Source organism: Brienomyrus brachyistius, unplaced genomic scaffold, assembly GCF_023856365.1.
Source record: "Brienomyrus brachyistius isolate T26 unplaced genomic scaffold, BBRACH_0.4 scaffold51, whole genome shotgun sequence".
NCBI classification, from domain to species: domain Eukaryota; kingdom Metazoa; phylum Chordata; class Actinopteri; order Osteoglossiformes; family Mormyridae; genus Brienomyrus; species Brienomyrus brachyistius.
The window spans coordinates 15,463-27,682 of record NW_026042326.1 but is presented as its reverse complement, the minus strand read 5'-3'; the positions used below and the strand labels follow the sequence as shown (position 1 = coordinate 27,682).

Genomic DNA, 12,220 nt, shown 5'->3' with positions numbered 1-12,220 from the left:
CTGCCAAAGTCGCACAAACGGAGTTTCATGCTGAACACTAGCCTGCGTACAGGCTCCTTTGTGGTTCCCAGGGAATGTCTACAGCACGCAATGTAAGTGTGTTTAGTCCTTACAATCATTTCATGTAAGCAGTCATAACACAGCATTGCTGAATTATCAAATCAGATTGGTTAATTTTCTACAACCTCACACGTACTGCCAGCCGGGCAGCTGTTGTGACATGTTATGAGCTATCCCTCACCACGATGAGACCGAAGCAAAATTAATGAAAGTGAATTAAGGAAAGTTGCATTTATATAGCACTTTTCAAGATACCCAAAGTGCTTTACAGAAGCCTAGGGGAACCACATCAATCACCACCACTGTGTAGCACCTAGATTATGTGACTATTGCCATTCTGTGCCAGTATGCTCTCCACACAGTAGCTAAGGTGGTGAAGGGGTAGGAGGGAATTTACCATTTAGATACAGGTGATGATTAGGAGGCCAGATCTAATAGGGCCACAATGGGCAATTTTAGCCTGAACATCCGGGTACCAGTCCTATTCTTTTCTCAGATGCTCAGGGATCTTTTATGACGTCAGAGAGTCAGGACCTCAGTTTTACGTCTCATCTGAAGGACGGCACCATTTTTACAGCACAGTGTCCCCATCACTACACTGGGCATTGGGATCCACACAGACCACAGGATGGGCTAACCTTTTGGCCACACCAACACCTCTTCCAGCAGCAACCCAGCTTTCTTAGCTGATCTGCCATCCAAGTACTTGTGGATTTCCTAGTCTGAACTGCAGGTGGTATGGCTGCTGCATATTAGGTTATATTATTACGATGTATATTACATCTGAGTGCCCAACATCCAACAGCTCATCTTTATTGGCAGACATCAGCCACGTCTGTTCCTTCTTCCAGTGAGACAGTCTTTATGGGGCATGGTGTCCACAGGTGCCAGATACAGCAGCAGTGTGAATGTAGGGCTGTCCGGAGGAAACAGCAAAAGCCATGAAGATAACAAGAATGACAGTCATCATGAAATGTGGCTTTATTTGCCATTTGCACAAATACATTGGAGTGCTTCTTTTCGTGTATTCCATCATGCTCTCGTTTGAGACACATGCACATATGCAGAGCATACTGCGAAACCTGGTGTCTGACCACAGGGCCAGCCATTTATCTGGTGGCCTGGAGCATTTCGGGGGGCTAAGGGTCTGGCTCAAGGGCCCAACAAAGCTGCGACTGTTCTGCTGAGGCCTGAAGCAGCAACCTGCAGATCACCGGCCTACCCTCCGCAGCCACACGCCACCCACCTCGGCAGCAGAGTTCTCCCAGCTCCTGCATTTTTCATGAGCCTGTGATGTGTTGCTAGGGTACATGAGCGGTCTGGGTCCCTCAGTTAGCTGAACTTCTTATTTACAGAAGGCATCTTGTTTAAAAGCAGAAATTTGGCTCACTGAATTCACTTCATATGTGTGTGCAAATTTCTATACTTTCCCAATCTCACTTCTTAAAACCGTGATATTTTTATAAACCCTGTTTTTAAAGGTGTTAATAACATAATACAGAGAAATTAAACTGGAAAGGTCTGCATATACATAACAGCACATCTGCTCAATTTGAAAAGTATTATAACTAAAGAAAATCATAAAAACTAAAATTAGTAGTGTGCTGGACTCAGTTTACATTTAGAAAAGGATTCCTAATCTCCAGAGATTTTCGGATATTTATGCAAATGCTACGAGTGCTGCTGTCAGAAATGATTGAGATTAGCTAACCATGGCTGTCAGGTGTGTTAAACTACAGATAAACTGTCTCATTTAAGATTAAATTATTTATGATTTTATATATTAACAATGCCATTACCAGCTTTCTGCTTGCTGGCAGTTATCGCAACATTAACCTTATTAATCTAGTAATTGGTTTTCTATGACAATACACAGCATTATTCCATATTGAGAATTTATTGTCAGCTTGATTCAGATAACATGGCAAACATTTTTTATGTGTAAAACTACCCATGAAACATTAAGCACAGGAGTGCTTTTCTAACTCTAAGGTGAAACAAACTTTAAACTTTTCCAAAAAGCAGTTCCACTCCTTAACATTCTCAGTACTTGTGCACTAAAGCACAATGCTGTCCATCTGGAGTCCAGAGAAGTCTGGCTATAACCCACTCTGACCTCATATAGTGGGTTACAGTCTATGATCATTCCTATGATCCGTGAGTCAGACATTGTAACCGTGAGGTGTGTTTGTGCGGATGTTTTTCCCCATAGACAAACAGATAATATGTAAAATGATTTTCCTGCTCGTTGGTTGTGCCCCCATTGTGTAGGAGGCCATGTACTTCCCGGTAATGTCACTGGGCCTCTCTGTTGGGTCAGCCGTTTGGTTCCATTGACTCGCACAGAAAAAGACAAAGGATATCATGCCTTCCTGGGAATTCGCTCTGCTTCCCCATGTTCCGTTTACTTGCAGTTACTTATTCAGAAATGACTTATTTCTCTCATTTGTACTTTTGCACTGCATTGTACTATTTTTGGTAAGATACCACAATGTGAGATCTTAATCTAAGGATTAAGGTGACGCAATCACCTAATTTTAATTACATAAAGCATCAGATCATATCTAAGCTTCTTTAAGGGAATGTTTTATTATTTAGTTTTAAGCAATTAAGCACAGCATATTCATTTATTTAAAAATATGAATTACAAATTAAAGTTTTAATTCTTAGCTGTTACTGTCATATGATTTAGAGCCTAAAGAGATCATATTATCTTGATTATTAAGATTTCCATCCATCTTCCACCCTTTTATCAGGATCATAGGGGGCCTAGAGTCTATCCCAGGCAGCAAGGTACACCTTGGGCCATCACAGGGTACACACTGTGGGCAATTTACAGATGCTAATCTGAGTAACTGCATGAGGAACCTGCAACACCTGCAGATTAACCCACAGGACAAAGGGAGAACATGCAAATTCCATGCACAAAGAGTACCTGGAGGTGTGACGCAGCAACGCCACCCACTGAGCCGCTGTGCCACCCTGTTCACCATTTATTTAACTTTATCTCATAGTTGTCAAAGACACTGGTTGATTTTTTTCCTCTGTAATAATAATTGTCAGCTTCACCCGAATGTGTTCCTACATCTTTATTTAATTTCTTTCCTTCCTTTTTTCCCGATCTGTATCTCTCTCTAATGTAAAGTGCTTTGGGACAACTCTATTGTGATAGACAATATATAAAAATGAATTGAATTGAATTGAATCTCACATTGTTGACAGCAGCTCTTAGGGTTTATCATAGAGCTGGGTTCTGACCATCAATATTCAACCTGTAGGGAGCTGCTCACTGGCCCAATGGCGGAATCCAATGGCGCAGCCGAAGGCTGTGAATGCGTGTTGGCCCTTCCAAGCGCTCCTGGAAATTACTTACTCTTTTTAATATATAAAGTATTCTTTTATTCACATGTCTGACTCCATTTTATTAAAGACCTTATTTCAGTATATTGTAGTCATGACGTTTATGTTTTTCGGATTACTTCAGGACTCTCCTTTAGATTACCAACTCTAGTTTACCCCTGACGAAGGAGTCTGCCAGATTCGCCTCGGCCGACAGGGCGATCCGTGGGCTTGTTCCACAGGGTTTGTCTTAGAGGTACGGAAATCGCCACCATTTAACACAATGTCAGCCTCTGATTATTCGGGTCCCTCGACCTATATAATTTCCCAAAGGCTCAGTGTCTGCCAATTACTGAGCATGTGGGTGCCTCGGAGATTAAGCCGATGTTTACCCAAACCACACGTACGTCCACCTCAGAGGCTCAGCCAGGGGCAGCCCATATCATAACATGTGTCAACCTTAGCAGCTGTGAAGGCCGCACCTTTCGTAGCGGTAGTTTGTACGAGGTTTACTTTTGGCTCGTCTCAGGGACTCCGCCGATGCCGCCCATTGTCTTACCATGTGAGCGTCTCAGGGACTATGCCCGGTGCCTAGGAACATAGTGTGTACGCCCCTCAGAGGGTAGACCAGTACCTGTCATCAGCATGTGTTGACCTCAGAGGTTAAGTCGGCCTGTAACTGAGCGTGTGCGAACTCCAGAGGTGTAGTTCTGGTTTCCACCTAACTTAACTTGGGCAGTCAAGTTTGGGACCCGGATAAAGGGGATTTACCCAGAGACTGCAAGATAGTATTTAGCACTTTAGTCCTAATAAGGATAGAAGTCCAATATGGAAAGTTTATAAAGAAGTTAGCAAATCAGACAGTCATAAAGTAATCGAAACAACATTTATTAAATATACTACAATATACAATTATTGACATGTGGCCACTTACTTGTAAATACATTTGGACAAATACAATATTAAACAATCACATTCCTCAGCTGAGAGTGCACAAAGTTCTGCAGAAAGTATCTGACTACAGATGGACTTTCGCACAGTTCTCTGTGGGAGCTCTGATTACAGAGTGACTCCCCGACTTCTTCTGAAGCCCTTCCTTAAGTATCCAAACCAGGTGATAGCATGTCTCTGAAGACTGACCAATTTCGGTCAATGGTTAATTTTAGGGGCATTGCTGACCTTGGTTCTCAAGTCCCCAGCCAATCAGATCACTAGGGGCAGTTGTAATTCCCTTGTTCTACAATGTGAGAGGCTCTCTCATTTTGGTGGATTTAGCTGAAGTTTCTATATTTCTCTTAGGGAAAGCTATACTGCCTTAAATCTGAGTGTATAACACTCGCCATTTCATGCCTATTCTAACAAGACCCAACATGCGTGTATTTGTCCCTAACATCTATGTGTGGTGAGTTATCCTGTATATAGTGGAAAAGGTGTTTGTGTCTGGAGACTGACAGCTGTTGTTGCTGTGGATTGACTGTGGAACTCCGGCCACTCCAGGGGGTGAAAGGTCTTGCTTTTTCTGTGTTGCTCCAGTTATTCCTATCCAGTCTCTCAGGAGCCGGCAGGCCTTTGCCTTCCTTAAAAGGGGAGGTCTGATGAGTGGAGTCCAGTCTTGCCCAGGCCAGAGGATCCTTTTTGTGGAGCTCTGAAATAGACTGATGCAGGCTGATCAGAGTTGGGGCCTGCAGGACCTATAAGTTTTATGTCCTTATAAACCCATAGAATAAAAAAATGATATCAGATTTTAAAAAGGAAATCCATACAGCAAAGTTCTGCCAGTTTCCTCCATGACCCTGGCATGCAGAACCATTTTTAAAAAATGACAGAGCGGAGCATGAAGCCAGAGATGAGTCAGGTGATAGACACACGCTCCACTGGTCATGTGGAGGCACATTGTTAGAGCACCATGGCCAAGAAATGCTGTGCTGGATGCAAAGGCTTTTGGGTAGCATGGGGTGAGCTATCAGGGTTATTGTCTAAAGGCTGGTCCAGATTAGGTGATAATAAAAATAAAATACTATATCACTTTAAAGATCACCTTAAGAAATCCTGTTTTATTTGCAGAAAAGGGAAAAATATTTGTAAATCAAAAACCTTGAGGTTGGCAGCAAGGAGGCTCAGTGGGTAGCAGTTCTGCCTCACACACACCTACAGGTTGTTGGTTCGATTCCCGCTCTGCGTGTGTGGAGTTTGCCTGTCCTCACTGTGTCTGTGTGGGTTTTCTCTGGTCCTCTCCCACACTTCAGACACATGCAGGGGGGAGGAGGGTGAATCAGTATCTCTGAATTGCCCATGTTGTATACATGTCAGTACACGTCCTGCACTCTTCTGGCATCTCATCCAGAGTGTTCCCCTGCCCTGAGTTGCTTGGTGTAAGTTCCCAGCCAATGTAAACAAAGGAATCGGCCAACATAATAAAAATTTCCACAAATAATCACTGACTGGCAGAAAAGCCACTGTGGACTGTCCTTCACTTCAGTGTTTTTCAAACAACATAATTGTTGAACTGTTGCATGTTATCTTTTCAGTGGAAGTGTAGTTTGTTGCCTCAAAGGAACTTTGATGGTCATAGCACATCATAAAATAGGGCCAAAAGAGATACGAACCATTCTCTTGATGCCCAATTACTGGAAGACAACCTACCACACAAAATGTCGTTTATCACTAAAATCACAATGAGAGAGTGGGTCAAACAATTCACCCGTATGATGTAAACTATTATTGTATTTTCTCCCTTATCACAGGAAATGACACAGAAGAGGACTTCAGAAGAGGTGTGGCCAGTGCATGCAAGCAAAGAGGCAAACTCTCTAAACCCGTCCAGGTGTGAGTCACAGGCATGGGGCGAGGGCTGCATCACTGCCATAAACAAGTCTACATAAAAGGGGGATGGGGGGGGGGGGGGTTGACCATTAGGAATGAGGTCTATCTGTGATGAAGAGAATTTCCCTGTAAAAGCCTGTAACTTACCTAGAACAATTAACTGGTGTATGAAAAGCATATAATTCCACCAATGAATTAGTCAATGCCACCAAAATTAAAAGTATAGTCTGCATAGTTTTAACCTTGAGAGTCAAAATGCTTAGATATATAGTCAGTATGTCAGTGTAACTATGCTCCTTAGCTACAAAATTGTGATAGTTCTCACTTTTCTCATTGTCACTGGCTGATTGATTTTCTTTAACATACTAATAGTTATTCATGTCGAAGACACCAGTTGCAACATTGCAAGGTTCTTCTTTATAATATGTAAAGTTCACTGGCAGGAGAAAGTACTTGCGTGCACAAGTAACTTCTTCATATCTCAAGACACAGTAAAATAGCAAACAAAAAAGTTACACAGCAGTGTATAACACAAAAACAACAACATGGCAATATAAGAATATCAAAATGACAACAAAATCATGTACTGTGTGAAGCAATGAGAAACGAAGTTCCGCTCTGCAGAAGTGACATTATGGTGTGGGGATTACACTTGCTGCTTCACAGATGTTAATTGCCATTTGAGAAATGCTCCAAAGCAATTAAGAAAATTGTAAAATGACACCACAGTTTTTCCCTTGATGCAACATGAAAACAATTCAGACCCATATCGAAAGTGTCACGATCCGTGGTTGAACCGGGTGATCGCACGGGCAGGCGATGCGGGCAGAAAGCAGGCAAGCAGGCGAAGTACTGGGAATACTGGGGATTTATTAACGGGCAGGACAACAGGGAGCAATACGCAGGTACTGAAATTGACAAACATCAATGACGGACAAAGAACTAAGGCAAGACATGGACTGAAATAGACAGGACTGGTCGAAAATAATTAGACACAGCTGGGTACGATCAGGGAAGCACATGTGGGTAATCAGGGGGCGTGGCACACATGAGGATCGGACGAGCCGGGCATGACAGAAAGAGCTCAGGGAGAGATGTGACCACCCTACAGCCCCCTAAACCAAAATCAAGAAATAATAAAATTCACAAAAGGCACATGAAAGGTATGGTAGGCCAAAGGAAATCACAATCCAGGGGCATGACTATTGAAGTCAGCTCCTCCCACCCATACGGATAACAGGCTGTCACTGCCCCCTCCTCTTAAATGACTCATTAGTTACTATCCAATAAATAAGCAAATAACCATAAATAAATGGATAAATAAAGAAATGGGATAGATAGATAAATAGATAGATAGATAGATAGATAGATAGATAGATAGATAGATAGATAGATAGATAGATAGATAGATAGATAGATAGATAGATAGATAGATAGATAGATAGATAGATAGATAGATAGATAGATAGATTTGCTTATTCATGTACATATATGTATGCATATATATCATGCTTCACCAGGGAACATCCTTATTCCCTCTATCTGAAAAAAGCATAACTTCAAAGGCAAATGGATATCCCAGTAACATGTGAAAAAAGCAAAGGGATATCCCAGTAGTGTGTGACAAAGGCAAAGCGATATCCCAGTAGTGTATGACAAAGACAAAGGGATATCCCAGTTATCCCAGTAACATGTGACAAAAGTCAAGGGATACCCCAGTAGTGTGTAGCAAAGGCAAAACAATATCTTATTCGCGTGTGGCAAAGGCAATGAGATATCCCAGTAGTGTATGACAACGGCAAAGGGATATCCCAGGTGCATGTGACAAAGGCAATGAGATATCCCAGGTGCATGTGACAAAGGAAAAGGGGTATCCCAGTAGCGTGTGACTTGCTGTAAAAGAACACATCCTGTTATATATGTTATGATTTCAATATCTTATCCATAGTGAACAAACACACATGACGTGGAGTTTGGGACAGATCAGAGAATTATTGAAAGAATTCCTGGATGGTTAGGGATTACAGAAAATAACTGTGAAGACAAAAATAGCCATCAAAACAAAGAGCCAGACTCTGTGTATGAACATCCCAGTCAATACTGTAGAAAGTGTCAATGTTCACAAACTTCTGTTAGATTACATTTAGGCAGATGCTATTTTCACCCAAGCATCTGTATCAAGCAATGCTATTCCACTAAAAAATCCATGGCTAATGCTATTAAATCTCCTGAGTGTTTTTATTGCACCCCCTCCCAGAAAATCAAAAATTCCTCCCCATGTGCTACACATAAGATGGGAATTCTCCTCCATTGTGAAAAAATAATTTCAAGTCTTTTAGCCAATACTAACACTAATTACCAAGATCACTGTTTATCTTCAGCTAGCTAACTATTGCTAGAACAAGAGGACATTTTGTGTTTACTGCACCCTACCTTTTACATTCGTATCCCACTGTGGCACCTTCAGCCATAGAAGTGACATGAAACCATTCAAGCAACACAGTGTTTGCGAGTGTGCCACCAGGGGGCGGGGACTCAGGAGACTGGGTGTAAATAGACAAGTAGGTGCCGTGTGACTATTTTCACCCTAGTGTAAATAGACACTCCATTACACATATTTTGCATTTTTAGCTAACACTGCATACAACTGAGAAACCAGGTGTAGTCAGTTCCTGGAGTAACTGGGGTTAAGGGCCTAGCTCAAAAGTCCAACAGTGGCATCACTCTGCCAAGCATGGAATTTGAACCAGTAACCTTCCAATCACTGACACAGAGTCCTAATGCACAGAGCCACACACCGATATTATCTTGTGTATTTTAGCCAAATATTAGCACTGACCCTCTTGAATGAATCCATGATATACCTTGACCACAGTTTCAGCTATGCTTCATTTTTTACAAAAAAGACAAGGAACAAAAGAATAGAAATGGAATGTAAACACACATTTTTACTCTCCTTACTATCAGATTAAGACACTGGATCCTTCCTTTCATTGGCTGATGATTTTCAGTATCTGTACCATCATTTTCAGTTAATTCGTCTACTGTATACACTTAGTTATAAAATGCATCTTGGGTGATCGGATCACAAGTGCACAATGCTAAATACAGTACAAGCATAAACAACCACCAAGCTGGACACCTTGAAGGGGCATAATAGATGTAAATGGTGATGTATTTCAGCTGTCTACTTGTTGTCTGATAGCCCAAGATGCATTTTAAAACGAACTGTAAACAGCATCTAAGTCAATGCATCACAGTTGGAAAATTGGAAATATAAATAGTTCATCGATGAAAGAGTCCATGCGTCCATTTAGAGTCCATTTAGTGTCCATTTAGTTTAGCTTGAAAATATGAATGCAACCAAAATTTAGGAAATGCATTCCAGCCACCTTCCCTTAATACAAAAGTGGTGCTTTGTGACTAATGTTAATTTCATTACATTATGCCATACGAATTTTTGAATGAAACATTTCCGTCACATGATCTGTTTATGAATTTGGTCACAGTCTTATCAATCAGACAGTCGTTTCAACAACCTGACCCCAAGCAAACCTTTGAATATCCCCCCCGTCTGCTCTGTCAATGAAAGATGAAATGTCTATATGTAGCTGATAGAGGAATTTCTTTCGGTTTAGTGATGACATTTACTAACATGCAGGCTGTAGCTTGTACCCCATCTTCACAAATATGAGTTCTGCCACAGCAACTCATTCTCACCCAGAAAGCTACTCAACCTTCAGAACATTTTCTTATGTAACATTCCCAAAACCTAAAGAAATCCTCATTTGCTCTTATATATAACATGCACAAAATCTGAATTTGGTTCTAAAAATCTGTATTTTCATTAGTATGAGTCTGCTCTCGACTTGTTCTGCCAGCTTACCAGATCTCTGGGAATTGGTACCAACACATTGCACTGTCCAAATGATTTGCTTTGCTAAGAATATATGAAACTATTTCTTTAGTTAATGACCCAAATCTTACCAGCATTATAAGCATGAACCATTATTCTAAACTAGATTCTTGAGAACCTTCTGAAATTTCCTTTACTATTAGCAACCCCTCTTTTAGTTAACAGTTTGATTGCATTAGTTGTCAAGTATAGTTGGGTGCATTGTTGTCAAATTCCAGTATTAAACAGATTGTTTCATTCTGGGATTAGACAACTGCCATTTGTGTATAATACAGCAATGATAACTGATAGTTCTGTGGCAAGTAAATATGTATCCTAAATAGGAAGCATTATAAATCCTTTACCTCCGGAACTGAACGGGTCTGTTATTGTTGCTTAGTTTCCTTAACTCTTTGTAATTTGAGTTTTTTAACATCTTTTGAATAGGGAAAGAGGCTCCTCTAATTAAAATCCTGAAAAAGTACTTGATGAACATAGAGATAAGAGGTAGGGTTACAATGGCCCACTGGGACGCAATAAATCATAATAAAAGCGAATGTAAGAAACAGGGAAGCGAGATACTATAACTAGGGTGACCTGTCAGCAAATCAATGAAATGAGAAAACAGCCTGATCACCCCAAAGCCCCCAGTCTCCTTCATACTAAGGTGTACAATGTTATGCTGTTGATTAAGGTTTGTTTTCATATTGTATTTAGTTCTGCATTGACTACCCAGAGAGCCACCCATTATTACAAATATGCCTGATTGAGCTGGGCTTTCCTTTGCTGAGCTCCTGAGAGCACTCTGCTGCTAATCAGGGCCACCGCATCCTGCCTAAAAGCGATAGCTTCTTTCAAAGCCTTTTCAAGTGATATGGTGATTATTCCTTAGGTTGTAGATAAAGCAGGTAAGATAGATAACAACAGAAAGAAAATACCAAATGAGTTAAATTAGCATTCCAGATATTCACTGAGGGGATGGCATGGTGGTGCAGTGGTTAGCACTGTTGCCTCATACCTCTGGGACCCGGGTTCGACTCTCCGCCTGGGTTACATGTCTGCGGAGTTTGCATGTTCTCCCCATGTCGTCATGGGCTTTCCTCCGGGTACTCCGGTTCCCCCCCCCCCCCCACAGTCCAAAGACATGCTGAGGCTAATTGGAGTCGCTAAATTGCCCGTAGGTGTGCATGCGTGAGTGAATGGTGTGTGAGTGTGCCCTGCGATGGGCTGGCCTCCCATCCTGGGTTGTTCCCTGCCTCGTGCCCATTGCTTCCGGGATAGGCTCCGGACCCCCCGTGACCCAGTAGGATAAGTGGTTTGGAAAATGGGTGAATGGATATTCACTGAAAAGGATGCAAGCAAAAATAATTGAATACTGTACTCCTAATTCCATCTAGTATGAGTTCAATGTGCAACTATGAAAAGTACAGTAGGAAGGTATACAGTATATATGGTGGACACAGTTTTAGTACAAGATATTTTAATTTTTTTATGAGAAATCTCATATTTCTTATAGATTCCCTCATGACTGCATCACACTAGTGTGACGAAGCAATCCATTGATAACTGAAATAGTATACAATAGTACAATAATAACTGAATATATCTGTACTTCCATGAAATTAATATCCAAAGACAGTCCTGCTGAGACTGCAGAAGGCCTAGCCGAAAATACTTTGGTCATCTTGCTAAAAATGAGTACTACTGCTTTAAAGCAAGTTTAGTAGATGCTAATGATGATGTTACCTAAAGGGTTACCATACTACAACAGGATGGGGGGGGGGGGGGGCAGGTGGTCCAGATATAAAAAGCTTGATGGTTCAGATATGAATATCTTGACAAGAAAAGAATAATCAACAAGGAGTATACTATAGCATGTATTGATTCAAAAACAGAATTAGCGACTACTTTGGAATAGTCATCCATTTTTTATGACAGCTTAACCAGTGTAGGGTCACCAGGAGGTGCAGGAAACAGCCCAGAGGGGAAGCCAGTCCATCACAGTGCACACACTCGCACACAGAGACCAGCTCACTTAACTTTTGGACTGTGGGTGGAAACCCCCACACACAGACTGACACACGTAGTGTCAGGATGGGAACT

The 12,220-nt window shown here is 41.5% G+C and overlaps 1 long non-coding RNA gene across 1 annotated transcript in view; it reads left to right on the top strand.

Annotated features, from left to right (window-relative positions):
* The window catches only part of LOC125723766 (uncharacterized), a 29,613-nt gene extending 17,730 nt beyond the window's left edge, over positions 1 to 11,883 (top strand). The window contains exon 3 of the long non-coding RNA XR_007386964.1: positions 6,144 to 11,883. This is a non-coding gene — a long non-coding RNA (uncharacterized LOC125723766). The remainder of the gene's footprint in view (positions 1 to 6,143) is intronic.
* Positions 11,884 to 12,220: the final 337 nt, after the last annotated feature.